Below are 18,452 nucleotides of genomic sequence, written 5' to 3'. Positions count from 1 at the left end.
CACAGTTGCCAAGGGTAGTTCAAATCTTGTACTGTTATAGAAAGAGCAATAACAACAAGAAGAAATGAGAACAAAAAAACCATCCCAAACAATACTTTGAAGCTTTATAAAATACCAGATCTGTTTTGGTTTGATGCATTAAAAAGCAGTGTGGGTAAATTCCCCACAGTTTACAGATAGGAGTGATGCTCCAACTGGCCCCTGCTTGGAGAATTTTCATGGCCAGAAGCTGCACTGTTCAAAGCTTGGCAAAACAGTGAATAAGGGACAAGAGCAAGAAAAAGAAGACCAAAACAACAACAAAAAATTTTAATGTTATTTCAGACAATATTTTTGGCTGTATTTTTGCAGAATTGGTCACAGATTTGAGCATAACAAAGGTAATGTTGCTCTTTGTCTTGTTGCTCAAGACACAAGGAATGAGGTTAATTTTATCTTGCCTAGCCGGGCAACAGAACAAACTTCAGGAAACATTTTTAATCTTGGCTAAAAACAATTGAAGGGATTGAAAATTGAAATTTATCTGGAATATTTGAATTAGATTTCCATTTAATTCACATGAGAATTTGGGATGACAGTTCATCAGTTTAATTGCTCCAACTTAGTTGTTGGACGATGACACATTTTGCCCCCTCAAAAAAGGAGGAAAAAAAGAAAAATGGGGAAAAATGGGCATTGAGGCCCAAAGGTTCTCAGAGACATCAAACCAAAATAATGCACTAGAAATTATGCTAGCATGAAAACAGGGAAATTCAAAAGGATTATTGGCATTGCCCAATTACACTACAATTACTACACAGAGTATATTTCCATTACTCAAATGTTCTACAATCAAAACAGAGGGTTTTTTTTCTGAAACATTGTTTAACATAATAGTTGATCTGCTTCTGAAAAATGTCTTTGTGTACACAAACACATGAGCAATCTTGTGGCAAGTAATCCAGATGAGTAATTATTCTTCAGTAAAAAGTTTTTGTTTAAACAGAAGTAACTAAACATTTTTATATCAGAGAAGTTAAGAAATTAATCTACTGCACTTTTGTAACTATCTTAAAATGATTTTTTTTAAGAGTTTCTTGCATATATTGCATGTTTTTATTTTAATGTACTTTCCTTCCTTTCCTTTGGATTCATTTATCATGTTCAGATGCAGAAATTATCCTTCCACATGCACACTCATTCATAGACAGCCCTTTAACAGTATTCCAGGACATACAAGGCGATTCAAGTTATGCACTGTTTTGGAGCCCCAAAACCCAGGCTGAATGAAATAGTTGCATCTATTTTGTGTTGGAAGTGTTCCTGATTGTCTCTCTGCACACTGATTAGTGCTACATTTAGTTACCAGATTCTGAAAGGTTGTAGAAACTTCTACTCAAGGCAAGCAAATTTTTATTGTGTTTTTTTTGTTTGTTTGTTTTTTTAAATTGTTGATAAATAACAAAGTGGAGCTGAAGGGTGAGGCTCAGATCAAGCTTTCAGTATAACCCAAGTACGCCAATGGAAGTTGCCTGCTTCAAAAGGGAAGAAAGTGCCTCCAAGGAAGTGGAGCTGCCCAGTTAACAGAGGGCTGGATTGGTTTCCGGGTCTATTAATTAGAATTTAATCAGCAGCCTCATAATCTACTGTTGTCCTAGGGTCTCCTCAGAAGGAAAAAACCATCGTCCCATTAACAAAAAAAAACCCAAACAAGAAAAAAGGAAATGGTCACCCAACCTGCACCTGTAAGCGTGTGCAAAGAACCAAAAGCATCCTACAAACTCCCTGGCTAGTTTGCACTCATTTCTGGAAGCACAGAATCTGATTAAGCAGCAACTTTTGAGCCATCAGAAGTAGAATTCACTCTTCCAGTGTAAGCTAAGGTACTTCTTTTACAGAGTGTAGTGGAAGTACCTTGCTCTTACCACAGCTAAAGGTATTACAAATATATTGAAATCCTGCAGTCACAGATGTGGTCACCTAAAGTCCATGTGGACATCAAGATGTGAACGTGTATTTCAAACGCTCTCCTTGACGCCCGGAACACTCCCCGGGCACCTTGTCTACTGTGTCAAAATTTAATCAGGGGAGAAAAGGTGCAAGTGTGCTTGTCAATTCCTCACAATACACACTCCTAAATACATACTGTTAAATACATGAAACCATATTCCTGGGTGCATGCCCATTGACTAGCCCACATTCAGAAGGGATACTTTTTTATTTGGAATAAAATTTTTACCTCTGTTCTCCCAAAGATACACTGTAAGTGTTGTCACAAAATAACAGGATAATAAGCTACTGTAACCTGTTGTTATTCTACTAAGTACTCATTATAAACCAGATGCATACAAAAATATCTACTACTTGAACAGATGAAATACGACATGCAAATAAATATCACCATAGTATAATACGATTCCTAAATTTTATCACAAGAATTATAAACACAGGACAACTAAACCTTTATTAAAAATATAAAAAATTATAAAAGAAAACATTCTCCTACAAAATAAAAATAAAATTAAATAAAATGGCATTAAAACATAATGAAGTTACTGGTTTATAATGAAAATCTGGACTCCATCCACACACTTCCTTCCTTAAGAAGGCCTTCTAATGCCTCCACAGCTCCTTTTATTTTTTAAGCTCCCATATTCACAGCTAATTCGATATAGCAACATCATCAATCACCCAAGACAGGAACAACTGTCTGTATTCTCCAAGTCTGGCTCAGAGATTCCATCCACCCCATCCCTTACAACCATCAAAGCTTTTCTCAGTGCCTTTATTTACTTCTGCAACACTGGTGCTCAAGCACATTCTTTTTGTTAAGCTTTCTGAGTGTATTAATTACTGTAAGACAGTTCATAAACACGGGCTTAATGCATCTTCCAGCAGAAACTGCAGCCACCGGAGAGAGCCTGGAGTGTGCAGCCGGGCAGGCTGGGAACAGCCCGGCACAGCCGGGATGCAAAGTTGACCCTTTATGCGTTTATTCTCTGCCCCAACAGCACGGCTACGTCACCTGCCACGAGTAACAGAACATTTACTATCAGCTGCAGGGAGAAGAATTATCACCAGCCCTACTGAATCCCATCAGCAGATACAATGCAGCAAGCACAGAAATTACTGACAACTGCTCCTCTGACTCGGCAGTGAACCTCACTGTGCGATCCCTGGGCACGCACGTCCTGCCGGAGCCGCCGGATTCCTCAGCACACCTTCCAGACCTTTATTTGTATTAATGATATAAACGCGCACCGTGAGCTCTTGTGAATTACAGATGAATTTATCTTGTGTGGAAATTACATCTTTTTTTCCCTTTTAAACGAGTCAGTCAGAGGGGCTGAATACGGCGTTCAAAATTATGATGGGTGGGAGCATTTTTAAGTGACTGATTTTGCAGCACAATGTGCCCTATATTTATTAGCCTTTTACTCTAGGGCTATTTTAATTGTTATCTGTTCATGCATGCTACACTATATAATGAAATGCTCCCATTTCACTCATAGAGTGGAGAGTTTTTTATGTGTATCTCTATTAATGACCCTTAATTAAGTTGATTTTAGTAATTTAAATGTGATTTTCCTCTGGTCAAGAAGTATTTTTAACGGGAGATGTTGGAAATGAACTCTCACATAAGCCCTTTTCTAATGCTTCCTGTTTAACAGTTACAGCAATTTACCAAGCTATGTTTTCAATGAATGAGGTATGGGGTAGCCATGGAAAAACCCTATTAATTCACATGATTCATCAAATGTGATTGTTAGCAACCATTTTTTTTGTATTTATTTATAAAAGATTCCAATTTTCCAAGCAATTAGCAAAAGCCTTACCAATGGATAAACTTCATGACAGTTCTAAGCTACAATAAATACAAGGGCACATCTTAAAAGAGACAAAAAATAAATAATTGTATTTTAAAATAATTTAGTCATAGTATCAACAGAAGCACAGTGCCAAAATTATTTACGATTACAAGAATTAACATCCAAATCATTTAGGAAATAAAATCAACTTGCTCTTGATAAAGTTAACAACATGAAAAGCATTGTTCTGACAACTCTTTTCAAAATATATTATTAATCTTTTTTTTAAAACAGAAAAAAAGAATGACTGTGGAGATAGTATATACCCATTTGGTGGTAAAACACTAGAGGTCTTTAATTTGGCTTGTCAAGTAATTTTAATATTCTATCATAATTTATCTTCTTGTGCAAATATTCATTTTGCTGAAACTTCAGAGGAATAAAAGTTTAAAGTGAGGTATAAAAATTACTATGGGTAACAATACGTGGAATCCAGCCAAAGCAACTAGGTAAGAATATATGGCTTTTTACTGCTAATTACCAAATGTTCCCATTTTTCAATCTGAAATAATGGCTGTGGTTTGAAAGACCTTTACTTGTAATTGTAATTCTAACTGTCTAATAAAACACTGACTTTGTAATCTCCCTGTTGCAAAGGTATGCCCAAGTTTCAAAAATAGGATGGGAAAGATTAAAGGTTCTTTCCAGCTCTGTGTAACCTGTGTAACAGAAGAGCAGCTCATATTTCACAAGCAATAACCTGTGCATTTGTTAAAAAAAAAAAAAAAAAAAAAGGAAAAAACCCCAAGAACAACATAGGGAAATGCCTGAGGCAGAAGTTGAAACTGATTGGGCAAAGTAGAAGGACAAGAGCCCTTGAAATTAAACAAAAGCAAATTCATTCTGTTGACAGATGTTGATTACATCAAAGCCACGAAAGAACTTTTTTTTCTGTTTCTCTTTTTTTTTTCCTTTCTTGCAACTAATACCTCCACATTTTCTGTGCACTAAGGATATAACGTATCTTAATCAACATAATCCAACACATAATAATTTTCAAATTTGGTAAAAGTATATTGTAATGAGGTCTTAACAACGGGCTTCTCCAAACAAGAGCGTATTCACATGGTCATGTCTGCATACCCGTGCTGGTCACGCCATCATCAGCCCCTTACTTCCAGGGGTTAACTGCTCTGGCAGCCAAATAAAATACAGAGAGCGCTGTGTAATTATGGAGACAGTCAAAGGGCAGACTCTATTTTGAAATCTATTTGCACAGACAAGGTCTTCCAATTTCGCTTACAGGAAACAAGCTGGTAAAGGGGGTCTCCTCCTCTCCAGATGCTTTCCACACGTTTTTCCCACATCAGGAAATCGTGGACATGGACACCATGCAGCACTGTTTCCTGGATTGCAGAACTATGCCATTACAAGAAGAAGAGCAAGTCCATGCTCGTGAGAAATATTTCCTCCTAATTGGACGCATTAGGGGAAAGCAAAACCCGTAAGGACTACTGAAAATGTGACTAGCAGCAATTTGTAAACAGGACACAGCCACAGCTGTCATGATGTACTGGAAAAGAGAAAACAGAAATGAAAGGGTAAAAACACTCTGTTTTTAATAGCCTGATTGGGGAAATGAAATATTCATCAGCATAGATGTGACTTCAGTTACAACAGCAACACACTGGTGAAAACAACAACAGCATGCTTATGACTCTACTCTGATAAACTGAAACATAGGCCAGTATCTTGCAAACATTATATTCTAATTGGGATTGTTTTATTTAATTATTTAAATTATCTGGAAATTAAGGACAGAATTTGTTTATTTAACAAAGGCACTAACTAATTGCTGTTCTTGTTACCCTCCTAAGAGGCAATAAAGCAAAGGAACAGTCAAATGCCGACAGGCTCCAAGGGAGCAGAGTCAGCCCCTCTGCCGACATCACTGGGACTCCTCCATGTCACTGAAAAAAGTCAGTTTTGGCCCTCAGATATGCTCCCTGCTAATTATAATTCTGCCCTTACTGCATGCAGAGCGGAACTGGGCAATTTGTTTTGCTGTATGCCAATACAAATCAGTTTTTAAGTTTGGCGTAAATTTGTAAACTATATGGAAACAGCTTCTTTACTTATTATGATTTAGTCTAGACTAACAGACTAAAATGATGAATCAGTGCCTTCTGGAATAGTTCCGTGCTTCTAATTCATTATTCAGTCAAACTTAGGGCCAACAAAATAGCAGTTCTACAAGTTGGTAAACTGGGAAACCACAGAGAATCAGAACCTCTTCTATTTACAGGAAGGATGGCAGCCTAAGGGTACTTCATCCCAATAATAACAACATTCAAGTACCAGTGCCCAGGTCATGACAAGCCATGACCCTCCTCATAGCTCCTTCAGGAAGCTGGCTGGGTGCCACCTTTTATCAGCAGCAACCAACAGTGCAACAAACAAGAAGAAAAGGAAAAATTAATGTTACATCATTAAAACCTCGTTTGACCAATTGAGCAGTTCTGTGTGTATATCTATATATCTATATGTATGGATGGATGGATATATATACACACATACACACAGAGTCACACCAAGGCAGTATAAGAAAAAACTGAGTAAAATTTTGGTATCATTAAACATTACTTCCTCATTGTATTATAGGATTTAAAGAATGAAGAGTACAATCTAACTATATCTGAATGATGTTCATTAATATACCAAAGGAAATGAGTTGTCTGTTACAGAAAACAGGACCAGGCTGTACAAGCTTAACTTTGAGAACAGGGCATTGCAGTTCTTCAGTAAAGCCCTCCATCCTAGTGCTATTTCTACTATATTTTTTCTCTCTGATAAAATAACACTAGTGGAAAATAAAAAGACAGTGTTGACTAAAGCAGTATCACAGCAAAATGGAACAAGTCCAGTACAAAAGCTGGACAAAGCAATATTAAGAGTTTCAATCACAGTTAATATCAAGGGAATTTAGGCTCCAGATCACAGCATCTGGCAAGTATCAACTTCTGTGACTAGCAGGAGAAACATTCCTCTTATGTTACTGCATTCCTATATTGAGTAAATTAATTTATCATAAAGTGAATAAATTACAATGAGAAACGTAACTGTTCAGGCTTGCATATTTAAATACACTTTTCAATCACTATCTAACTCTAGAGGTTTTTTAAAGATCAGAGAAATTACTTTTGTTTGAAAGATTGCTTATTGTATTAATGATTTTGATTTTTTAGGGAAGTAACCATGATTGTAACAAGTTATGCAGTTTAAAAAATAGCAGTTGTTTCAGATTAAAATAATAAGCTATTCAAATAGTCCTCACACACAGCACAATACCAAATCTTGTTGTTTATATGCACCCACCCACAGCTTTAACATTCATTGAATCCTACTGGGATAAAATCTTTTCAGGTGCTCTGTGAAACAACTGTTTTTCAACTGGCACGTTTATGTCCTACATACATGCCTGAATCAATATTAAATGTTAAAAATAAATCCTATTTTAACCTCTTAAATTTCCACCTGAAATGGAAAAATGTGTCTGGATCACCAGAAAAAAGCATTTCCCACAGAAACCCTTTCCATGGGTGAGCAACACTGCTGAAATAAGAGTAATCTTTGCACAGAAAATTTAGGAACACTCCTGAACGTTTTATCAGGATTTTCTATGTAGCTTGAGAGGAAGAGGATGGGCAGTCAGTCTTTTTCCTGCACTAAGACCCCTTACAGTAAGTATTTTCAGTATACCTGCAGACAAATCTTTAAGGTGATTTTTGAATCATAAGCCAGTCTTTCACCAAAATTAAAAAAAAAAAAAAAAGTACACATGGCTAGCAAGTTTGGGATGAATGACTTAACTAATTAAGATTATATTACTAGTCATTTGGTAAACATGACAGCTAGCAGTGTTTTTTGCTTTGTGTTAGAAGTTGTTAATGACTTGTATTGTCCTGTTTTCACATGAAAACACAAGTTACCTTAGGACAGTTAAGCCTTTACTGAGAAAACGCATATGTGTCCTTCCCTAGCTGACAAGTGTTAAGGTTAGGGAATTACGTCCTATAATCCAGATATATGAGCAGAGAGGAGTAAGAGTTTACAGCTGTTTCTACTACATTATTGTGGTGGTGACGGTGGAAATAAGTGTTTGGGTTTTTTTTTTTTTTTTTTTTTTTTTTTTTTTTTTTTTTTTTTTTTTTTTTTTTTTTTTTTTTTTTAAGAAGATGCTCTGCACCAGGAAGACGTTCCAATCAAGAGCTTGCTGCAGATAACTTGTAGCATCCTGATTAAAACATTTATTTTTAAACCTGTCAGTCATTAGTATGTGCTATTAATGCGTAACTTGGAAGCTTATTCATAAATATGTGACATTTGGGTCACCGAATGAATTATAATGATAGAATTATGGTTCAAATTTGGAAGAGTAGGGTATAATGTTTGGGAGCTGTTATAAATGTCTTTAAAATACTTTTCACTTATCTTCTTGCTTAACATTTACAAAGACCTCCTTCTTAGCATAAAAGTCCCTGTTTATCAAACAGTGATACAGGAAGAAGTTGTTTACATTTTCAGAAGTACCAACATACATCACTTATGACAAAAAAACCAAGCACTCCATAAGAAATGCTCAATCACTGTCAATCATACACTCTAAAATATACATAAACCAAAGCATGTGGTGTGAACTGTATTAGATTCAAACTGAACACAGAATTACAACTATAACAAAAAAACCCCCAAATAATTACTAGTGACTCAAAGGCTAATTTACACATCTCACCAAACTACTGGAAAGGTAGGTAACCATAGAAACCTGTCAGCCTAAATTCACTACTTTAAAATTTGTATTTAGTTTAAAACGCTGACAATTATGTTTCTATTTGACAAAATCCATACTTTTAAAGGCTTCAGTTTTTGCTTTGGTACTTAAATAATTGCTTAAAATTATTTTGTCTTTTGGTTACTAATAATTTGCCTTTTATAGCTGATTTTACCCAAGTGAGGATTGCAGTTTCCTCTCTTTAATATAAAATGTTAATATATTTTAACATTGCAAATTATTTTCTAACATTTCTTTAATGACTGAAATTAAATAACAGTATAAAACAAACAGTTCTGCGCTTACTATTAAATGTTGTGCATATAGACTTTTCTACTGTTGCACACTAGCAAAAAAAAAAAATTACTCAAATTAACTGTTAAAGGTGAAATGTTAATAGCCTTTTCAACTTATAGTTCTTTTTCACTGACAATTACAATTTGCATGGCTTAAAATTTAATACTGTGATTAGTACTAATGTCGTGTATTTTACTTCATAATCTAAATGAGTAAAATATTATTTTTGTAGTTCACTGGCTCTTATACTTAGTCCGTAATGTTCAGTGTGTATTTCATTATGTAGATGAGCAATGGATGTTGTCTAACATGATTTAAATGGGTCAACAGTATTTTCCTATTCACATTAATCATCCAGACAGCCACACACAAGAGAAAAAAAAAAGCCTTGAAAACTAACCTAGGAGATCTCTTTTTATCACTGACTCTTCCCACTACTCCAACAACAGCAAACACATGCAACAGGAGACGGGAGCCTCGGAAACTGGGGAGCCAAGGCGCTGCTCTCTTGCCAGTGCGCAGCTCCCGCCACAGCCGGTGCCGGCAGCGGGCAGCGCTCCGCGGGGCTGCCACGGCCCCGTGCCAAGAATGATTCTCGTCCTGCGAAGTTCAATGGGAGCTGTGTGTTGACAAACTGAGCAAATTTGAATCAGCAAAATTCATTCTTGGCACGGGGACACGCAACTGTGCTGAATGCAAAGGCGTGCTGCCCGCTGACGCTGCGCTGGCAGCCTGGTCGTTCCTGCGTAAATACACTTGTCGGAAAACTCCCACTAAAGTCAAAGGACACAGGATGAGGCCATTTATTGCCAGTTGTTTATAAAGCACATACAAATTAAGGGTTCTGTTCTCAAGCCACGTAACTACCATCCACGGCCCATTTCATATATGGCATATTGGAAATAAAATGGCAGTTTATAAACAACACAGCGTTTCTGCAGAAAGGGAAGTTGTTCTAATAAATGCTAAAGGGAAAGAACGTATGTGTAAAACAGGCAGAAAGTAACAGGATGGTTGTGTACCAAACATTCAGACTCACTTACTCAAAAAATATATTAAAAAATACCAAAAGGAAGCCATCAAAATTGCCTCGAACACCAAAGTACTGCCATGGCACAAAATTTCTGTAAAGGCAGAGATGACACATTTGATTATATTATGGGGTAACAGGGCTGACAGAGCTTGCCTGGCAAACCCCACATTGTTTATGCCATGGGGCAGATCCTGTTGGACAACACAGGGGAGGTCCGAGTTTCCTGGAGATGGGATGCATGGCCTGTGAGACAACAGGCAGAAGGTGGTGGGACCACCTCGTCCCTACCACTCCTCCCCTCTATACCTCCTCCCCTATCACCGCTGTGCATCCAGTGACGGATGGTTAAGCTTTACCAGTGACCACCCTCTGCATCCATCCTTATACCACAATAATATCAACACAGCCATACATATTTCAATCTCTTTTCTAGTAACAAACCTAAACTCTTGACACTGGTCCTGGTTACCACTGAAAATAGCTGTTACTTGTTAAATAGGTATCAGTAATAGCAGCACACATAACATCTATTCTCTGGAAACTATACTGGCCACTCACTCACTGCCACTTATTTGCCAACACAAACCCAAATTACTCACTTTGAGATATGAAAACCAATAATACGGCTTGGGCACTGGCCACTGTCTTTCTCTGACAGCCTTCACCCATTTTCTCTTCCAATCCACACATGTAAATGAAGGGGGATAAGAACGGAGCTTCAGCTTTTAAAGTAAACTAACCAACACATGGCAAAGTAGGAGCTTTCCAACTTTCTGGACCTCACAAGACTTAATGTGCAACACTAATGTCCTGGACAAGTGTTTCACCAATACCTAACGAACAGCTGGATACAGCAGGCACCTTAACTGGATGCAGTAACTCACCAGTGTAGAGCTAAGGCATCCGTGGGCACTGACCCGGTGGCTAATTTACTAAACAACTACCACCACTATGATGAATAAGGTTCAGCCTTTGCCATGACCTTTCCTAGGTGTCAGGAACATGGAGGAGAGATCAGCATATTTCATGGTGTGACAACCCATGCGCAGGTCAATATCTGGCACATCATTTGCCCTGTGCCTTGTCCCACATGAGGTACATCAGGAGGAGTTAAAACAACTGACATTCAATATCTGCAAGCTTCTAAAGCACATCTTGGGAACTGGCTCCAGCCCTGCCCATCTGGCCCTTTGCTTTTCAATAAGAAAACATCACGTCTAGATTCCAAGAGTTATCTGAGAGTCCTGAGAGGTAAGGAAGGACCTTTGTTTTTCTCCACTGCCCCACACCCCATGGTCAACACCCCAGCTATTGCTAAGGGAGGAACTGCAAAAAACACTCATTAAAACAAAACCAAGAAATCACAAATGACAGCAGCTACTTAATTCCTAGAGAAAAGATCATACAGTCCAGTTCTGCTTTAGGCAGTGTCTCTCATCTCCAAATCCTGACTCAGTTCCCTGTCACTCCTCCTGATGCACAGTGCACAGGTATCAGTCACCCACATAACAGCAGCCTACTGCAGACAGTGCTCCAAGGACGGGAATGGCAAGGTCCATGACAGCCACTTCCCACACAGGCCAACTTAAAAAAAACAAAACAAAGCAAAACAAACTTCATTTCTAAACTATCTTCACCAGGTTATTCACTCACTTTGTACAGTTTACTGGACTATTTCACTGTCTGATTTTCTAAGATATATACAGTAAGCAGTGGGGTTTTGCAAGACATCATTAGGTCTCCAACTCCTTTTTCTAAATTGAAAAGAGTTTACACAGCTCTTTTCTTCACAAGAAAATCTAACCACCTTAATATGACAGGTACTTCTTCTGAAGCTTCCTTTTCTGCAAAGCTGGGCAGTAATCTGTGAAATTCTCTACGGGGAGATCCACTTAATCAACTAACTTGCAAACTCAACTCAGAACTTTTAGATTGTCTTGCATGATTTGTCAAACACTCACCTAAAGTCTCCTTCATTGCTGATGTTACAGGTTTGTGGTTTAAATAAACAGACTTGCAATAGTGTTGTGCACTGGAGAGACAAATTGGTGTGGGCAGCAACTCACAACCTGGATCCACAGCTGGATCTCCCAGTTGCTCTGGCAGGAGCCGGCTGCTTGCAAGAACACATCTCAAGTATGTATTTATTTATTTGGTGCTTCTGTTAGATAGAAAGAGCTCGAGAGGGAGAACTAACACAAGAGACAAAATTTGTAAAGACATTCATTGCATAAAAAGAAAAAAATTGCTAAGGCTTCCTATTCGATTTGATAAAAAAGGGGCTTTTTTTACTCTAAGTAGAATTTAACCTGACTAGAAGAGAAGGGTGCGTAGCTGTCTGTGTGTCTGTGAGGACTGAGAAAACAAAAAATAGGCTAGTGGCAAAGCCACGCATGTGGCAAGAAGAAAGAGCAGTGACTCTGGCAGCCCCCGATAAATGTGCTGAAAGTCACCCATCGTGACAGTGCTTTACCAAACCTGCAGACCTGCATGGGGAAATATCAATGTCTCAATTTTACTTGTGATTATTTTTCTAATTAAAAAATCAAGTTAGTGAAGTTGTTCATTAAACCTCTACCCAGGTGTGATTCATGATGCACTATAAATTATTCTGAGAACTGTAAAATAGAGCTGGACAGAGAGTTTAAAGTCTGGGGGGAGTGATGGTGCTCCCACAACATTCTGCAGAAGCCCAACCACACAACCAGGCAACTTCTGTGTTTGACTTTGTATCTTTGATCTGCCTCTTAAACAACTTTGGTTCAATGTCTGATTAAATTCTGAGAAGCTTTGGAGCTAAAATATGTGAAAGATGTGATCACAGAAGTTACACGTATTTACAAAATCACAGCTGAGACATGTAGAGGAGGAGGTCTCAAATCCTTTTGATTCTAAAGCCATCCCCAAATCAGCAAATTCAGTCAATTACATGCTAAGAATCCTGCTATATAATTTTATCACGGAAAATGTGAAATCTATTTCAATCCACTTGCATGGCCTACTGAAAAGTGATGTGACTGTGAATTTGAATTTTACAGCCCTGGCCACAGCTTCATAAACGTCCAGGCTCCTGATTTGCATTCAGTAAGCAAACAGCTACAGCAAAGTTGATTCTGACGTGGCTGCTCCCTTGGCAACGGCACAGCCATCAGAAGTGACATGCCTGTGCCTTTGCCATGCAGCGGCTGGCAGGGAATCACCACTTGTCACACCACAGTGGACAGGAGAGAACCAGTGCCTTTACCCCAGCAGATTATTTTCACAGGGCTGAACTTCAGTTGCCAACATCCCACCAACCCATTTGCAACCTCCATCTGGTTCCCATACCTGGGGATACTGTTGCAGCAAAACTTGCCAAAGTTTATTCAGCAACTGTTTCAGTCTATCCCTGATTTTGTGAAGCAGCTTTTACAAAAGACAAAACGGACTCCAAATGAACAAAACCAAGACTGTCTTTATCAAGTAGGTTTTATAAACAGCAATTTAGAAACCTTTGCAAGCTTTGGGTTGCTCTGCCATTAAATTATGGCAAGAAAACATGTCTTAGTTAAGGAGAGTATTCTAGAACCCAAACCTCTTAGACAATATAATGATACTACTCAGAAAGCTGCTGGGACAGAGCTATACCAGCAAAACAATCCTTGCTAGTACAACTTGATCTTTCTGAGGAACTGATTTAAGCTTTCCCAGAAGTGAAATCTTCTCATGAACTGAGCTTCTGCTAATTTAGCAGAGCGTGTCAGAGCATAAATAAATCTTTATAAACCCAGACGAGTCCCACTACTTTATTTCTTTAAAGAACACCCATTTCTGCCATGACTCACAGGAAGTATGTTAATAATCAGTGCAGAACAACTAGAAATAGGTTGGAGAGGTGAGACCTGCCTAGTCACCTCACAGGTGTTAGTTCAGAAAGCACATGGCAATGACATTAATCCTTGTCACCACCTACTGATTCATCCATGATGCACAAGTGTGACTCGATGCTCAGCTCTGCACAAAACACTCTGGGCAACACTTCCTCTCAGGGTCAAAGCAGGATGTCTCTGCAAGATGACTATCCACTTTGTCCACTGGTGAAGGACCTCAACTCAACAACTCCAGATGAGTTCACAAGCACACTCAAGAGCTGAGATCTCAAGCAGCACATAAGCAGATCTGCAGTGCCTGCACTATTTATTACATAAAGCACCTCCATTTTACATGGAAGGAAGCTAGGAGCTCATTGTTGCTTTTGTCCAACTCCATCTTCACCAGTCTCTATCAGAAAATCTGAGTCTGAACAGCTGGAATTTATGTGAGAAACAAACAATTTCTTTGCCATTTTCTTTCAATGTTACGCAGCATCTGTTGACTTTCATAATTTAAAAAATAGATAGGGCAGGACCTAATTTAAGTTTCTGTACAGGAAAACATGAAACACATAATCTGAGAAGTGTGTGCATTTCTTCACAGAGCATCTGATGTGCTCTAAGTATTAATGTATAAATTCAGATTGTGTTTATTACTGCAATGGTATAAAAAGGAGCTTGATCTAAAACTGAAACATAACTTTAAACAGGTTTTAACAATGAATATCTGGAAGTAAACATCTTTAAAATGTGAAAGCTGGAGACTTCATACAGCTGGTTAGAGTGGCTGATTATTCATAATCTAAATTCAAAAGAGAATACTGCAACTTTCAAAAACACTCGTGATAGTTTTCTCAGGCTGCACGCTGCAGAGCATGTCTGCCAAAAGACCTCTGAGGAGCTTTGAGAAGCCCTTTATTCTCCTTTCTAAGGCTTCCATGCAGCAGGGCAGTTTGTTGAACACTTGGTTTCCAACATTTCCCTTTTTGTTCGGAAATTAAGAAGTATAGAGAAAGACAGCTACTGATTTGTAAAGGACAACATCTCTAAAAGGAGAACAAACAAACTTTCCATATTTCGTTTCTATGCCATAAAACATTTCCAACATCCTTCACTCAAATAATGTTTTCAATATGAAGTATCTTGAGGGAATTAAAAAAAAAATTCGAACTTCCTTTGTCCACCAAGGAACAGCCAATTCTCATATGGATAAAGCCCTTTGCCAATGAACAGTTCAGTGGTAAATGTTACCTTAAATCATATCTCCTAGATCCTTTAAAAAGCATAGCGATATATTGTAATAACAATATACAAAATACAGAATTCTGACACTTTTTATAAGACTAAACACAGCCACATACAATATTTCCCTGTCTGAATTGCATCCAATAAACTATAAAACCTTACCCTGAGGTATACAAATTTTCATGCATATTTTCTCACATTTTACTCCTACAGCTAAAACATGCACTATTCTGGTTACACGACACACCTTATAAAGCAAAGTAATCATATATGTGTATATACACACTTCAGTAATTATATATGAGTGTGAATTTATTAAGGACAGGATATTGGGTTTCTGTCACATTTCTAACCCAGTGCAGCAAACCAAGTTTGGGGCTAAAGAGAATATTTAATTATCCAAGCTGGACAGACTACATGGTGCTGATTCATAACAAACAATATGCTGTTGTTTTCAATTTGTAATTCAACAAAACCTGGGAATTTGATAGCAAGACTTTTATTTAGAAAGCAAGTTCATTACCAGTTTGTTTTGGCTTCCTACATGGTAGCCCACATTGCCACTGGGGGACGCTTAGAAAAACCTATGCTCAAAAAGCTTGAAGAACAGTGAACCAACAGGCCCCAGACAGGGAGGTCTGCTCTCAAACACAGAGCAGCTCTGCCCCTTTTGTGGCTGATGTTGCCTGTCTGACAGGCAGTTCACTCTGACATTTATTGGAGAAGCATCCTGAAGAAGAGCACCACATTGTGCAGCACTGGCTGGCAGCACTTGCCTGGGGCATGGGATTCCTCAGGGCAGGAGTGCAGGGGAAGCCCCAAAGTGAGGGATGGGTAGATGGAGGGCTAAGGAAACCTGTGCAGTGTGGCAAGAGCCACTGAGCAGAAGTGGTACAAAGAACATGAGCTTTGATGGCAAGTGCAGAGACAGATGTAAAGACTGGGAAGAGAAAACTTACAGCAGTTTAAAAGTGTAAGGGTCAGAAGAAGAATCTGGCAAAATAGAAAAAGGCAGAAAACCTAGGAATTTGGTAATCAAAACCTAAGTCATATAAAGGGGGTAAGAAACAATCAACTGAGAAAAAACCCTTATTATAAAACATGATATTAATGTTTTGAAATAGTTCCTTTTAAAAAATCTTTAGGAGTCTGTTTTCACTCTAGATAACACCGAAGGCCAGTGGTGTGACCTGAATTGCTGTACACAAAATATGAGTGACTTTTCTTAAATGGAGACTAGAATTTGACTTCATTCAGNCAGGGAATCACCACTTGTCACACCACAGTGGACAGGAGAGAACCAGTGCCTTTACCCCAGCAGATTATTTTCACAGGGCTGAACTTCAGTTGCCAACATCCCACCAACCCATTTGCAACCTCCATCTGGTTCCCATACCTGGGGATACTGTTGCAGCAAAACTTGCCAAAGTTTATTCAGCAACTGTTTTAGTCTATCCCTGATTTTGTGAAGCAGCTTTTACAAAAGACAAAACGGACTCCAAATGAACAAAACCAAGACTGTCTTTATCAAGTAGGTTTTATAAACAGCAATTTAGAAACCTTTGTAAGCTTTGGGTTGCTCTGCCATTAAATTTTGGCAAGAAAACATGTCTTAGTTAAGGAGAGTATTCTAGAACCCAAACCTCTTAGACAATATAATGATACTACTCAGAAAGCTGCTGGGACAGAGCTATACCAGCAAAACAATCCTTGCTAGTACAACTTGATCTTTCTGAGGAACTGATTTAAGCTTTCCCAGAAGTGAAATCTTCTCATGAACTGAGCTTCTGCTAATTTAGCAGAGCGTGTCAGAGCATAAATAAATCTTTATAAACCGAGACGAGTCCCACTACTTTATTTATTTCTTTAAAGAACACCCATTTCTGCCATGACTCACAGGAAGTATGTTAATAATCAGTGCAGAACAACTAGAAATAGGTTGGAGAGGCGAGACCTGCCTAGTCACCTCACAGGTGTTAGTTCAGAAAGCACATGGCAATGACATTAACCCTTGTCACCACCTACTGATTCATCCATGATGCACAAGTGTGACTCGATGCTCAGCTCTGCACAAAACACTCTGGGCAACACTTCCTTTTAGGGTCAAAGCAGGATGTCTCTGCAAGATGACTATCCACTTTGTCCACTGGTGAAGGACCTCAACTCAACAACTCCAGATGAGTTCACAAGCACACTCAAGAGCTGAGATCTCAAGCAGCACATAAGCAGATCTGCAGTGCCTGCACTATTTATTACATAAAGCACCTCCATTTTACATGGAAGGAAGCTAGGAGCTCATTGTTGCTTTTGTCCAACTCCATCTTCACCAGTCTCTATCAGAAAATCTGAGTCTGAACAGCTGGAATTTATGTGAGAAACAAACAATTTCTTTGCCATTTTCTTTCAATGTTACGCAGCATCTGTTGACTTTCATAATTTAAAAAATAGATAGGGCAGGACCTAATTTAAGTTTCTGTACAGGAAAACATAAAACACATAATCTGAGAAGTGTGTGCATTTCTTCACAGAGCATCTGATGTGCTCTAAGTATTAATGTATAAATTCAGATTGTGTTTATTACTGCAATGGTATAAAAGGAGCTTGATCTAAAACTGAAACATAGCTTTAAACAGGTTTTAATAACGAATATCTGGAAGTAAACATCTTTAAAATGTGAAAGCTGGAGACGTCATACAGCTGGTTAGAGTGGCTGATTATTCATAATCTAAATTCAAAAGAGAATACTGCAACTTTCAAAAACACTCGTGATAGTTTTCTCAGGCTGCACGCTGCAGAGCATGTCTGCCAAAAGACCTCTGAGGAGCTTTGAGAAGCCCTTTATTCTCCTTTCTAAGGCTTCCATGCAGCAGGGCAGTTTGTTGAACACTTGGTTTCCAACATTTCCCTTTTCGTTCGGAAATTAAGAAGTATAGAGAAAGACAGCTACTGATTTGTAAAGGACAACATCTCTAAAAGGAGAACAAACAAACTTTCCATATTTTGTTTCTATGCCATAAAACATTTCCAACATCCTTCACTCAAATAATGTTTTCAATATGAAGTATCTTGAGGGAATTAAAAAAAAAATTCGAACTTCCTTTGTCCACCAAGGAACAGCCAATTCTCATATGGATAAAGCCCTTTGCCAATGAACAGTTCAGTGGTAAATGTTACCTTAAATCATATCTCCTAGATCCTTTAAAAAGCATAGCGATATATTGTAATAATGGCCAGTCTCTTCGCGAACGAAGAACCGGGGAAGGTCTTTCCACCTTCCAGCCTGCGCATTGGATTTTTTAGGTGAGACACAGTGTGCGCGGAACTGAGCCCACCCTTTAATCCTGAGGTTCATCTGCCGGGGCCAAGCACGCTTGGACGGTGGCAGTGAGGTCCTCAGGACGTAGATG

The 18,452-nt window shown here is 38.4% G+C and overlaps 1 protein-coding gene across 2 annotated transcripts in view; it reads right to left on the bottom strand.

The window, feature by feature from the left end:
- Positions 1-18,452, bottom strand: part of METAP1D (methionyl aminopeptidase type 1D, mitochondrial) — a 50,755-nt gene that overhangs the window by 21,522 nt on the left and 10,781 nt on the right. The window contains exon 1 of one of the 2 annotated variants that reach the window (XM_027911604.1): positions 3,146-3,225. The exons of the other annotated variant lie outside the window; for it this stretch is intronic. The gene's annotated coding sequence lies outside the window, so the exon portion shown is untranslated. Of the gene's footprint in view, positions 1-3,145; positions 3,226-18,452 lie in introns of those variants that run through there. 2 annotated transcript variants of the gene reach the window in all.

Source organism: Empidonax traillii, unplaced genomic scaffold, assembly GCF_003031625.1.
Source record: "Empidonax traillii isolate 1590-97213 ecotype Southwest subspecies unplaced genomic scaffold, ASM303162v1 scaffold33:size3420811, whole genome shotgun sequence".
In the NCBI taxonomy this organism is placed as follows: domain Eukaryota; kingdom Metazoa; phylum Chordata; class Aves; order Passeriformes; family Tyrannidae; genus Empidonax; species Empidonax traillii.
This window is presented reverse-complemented; position numbering and strand designations above follow the sequence as displayed.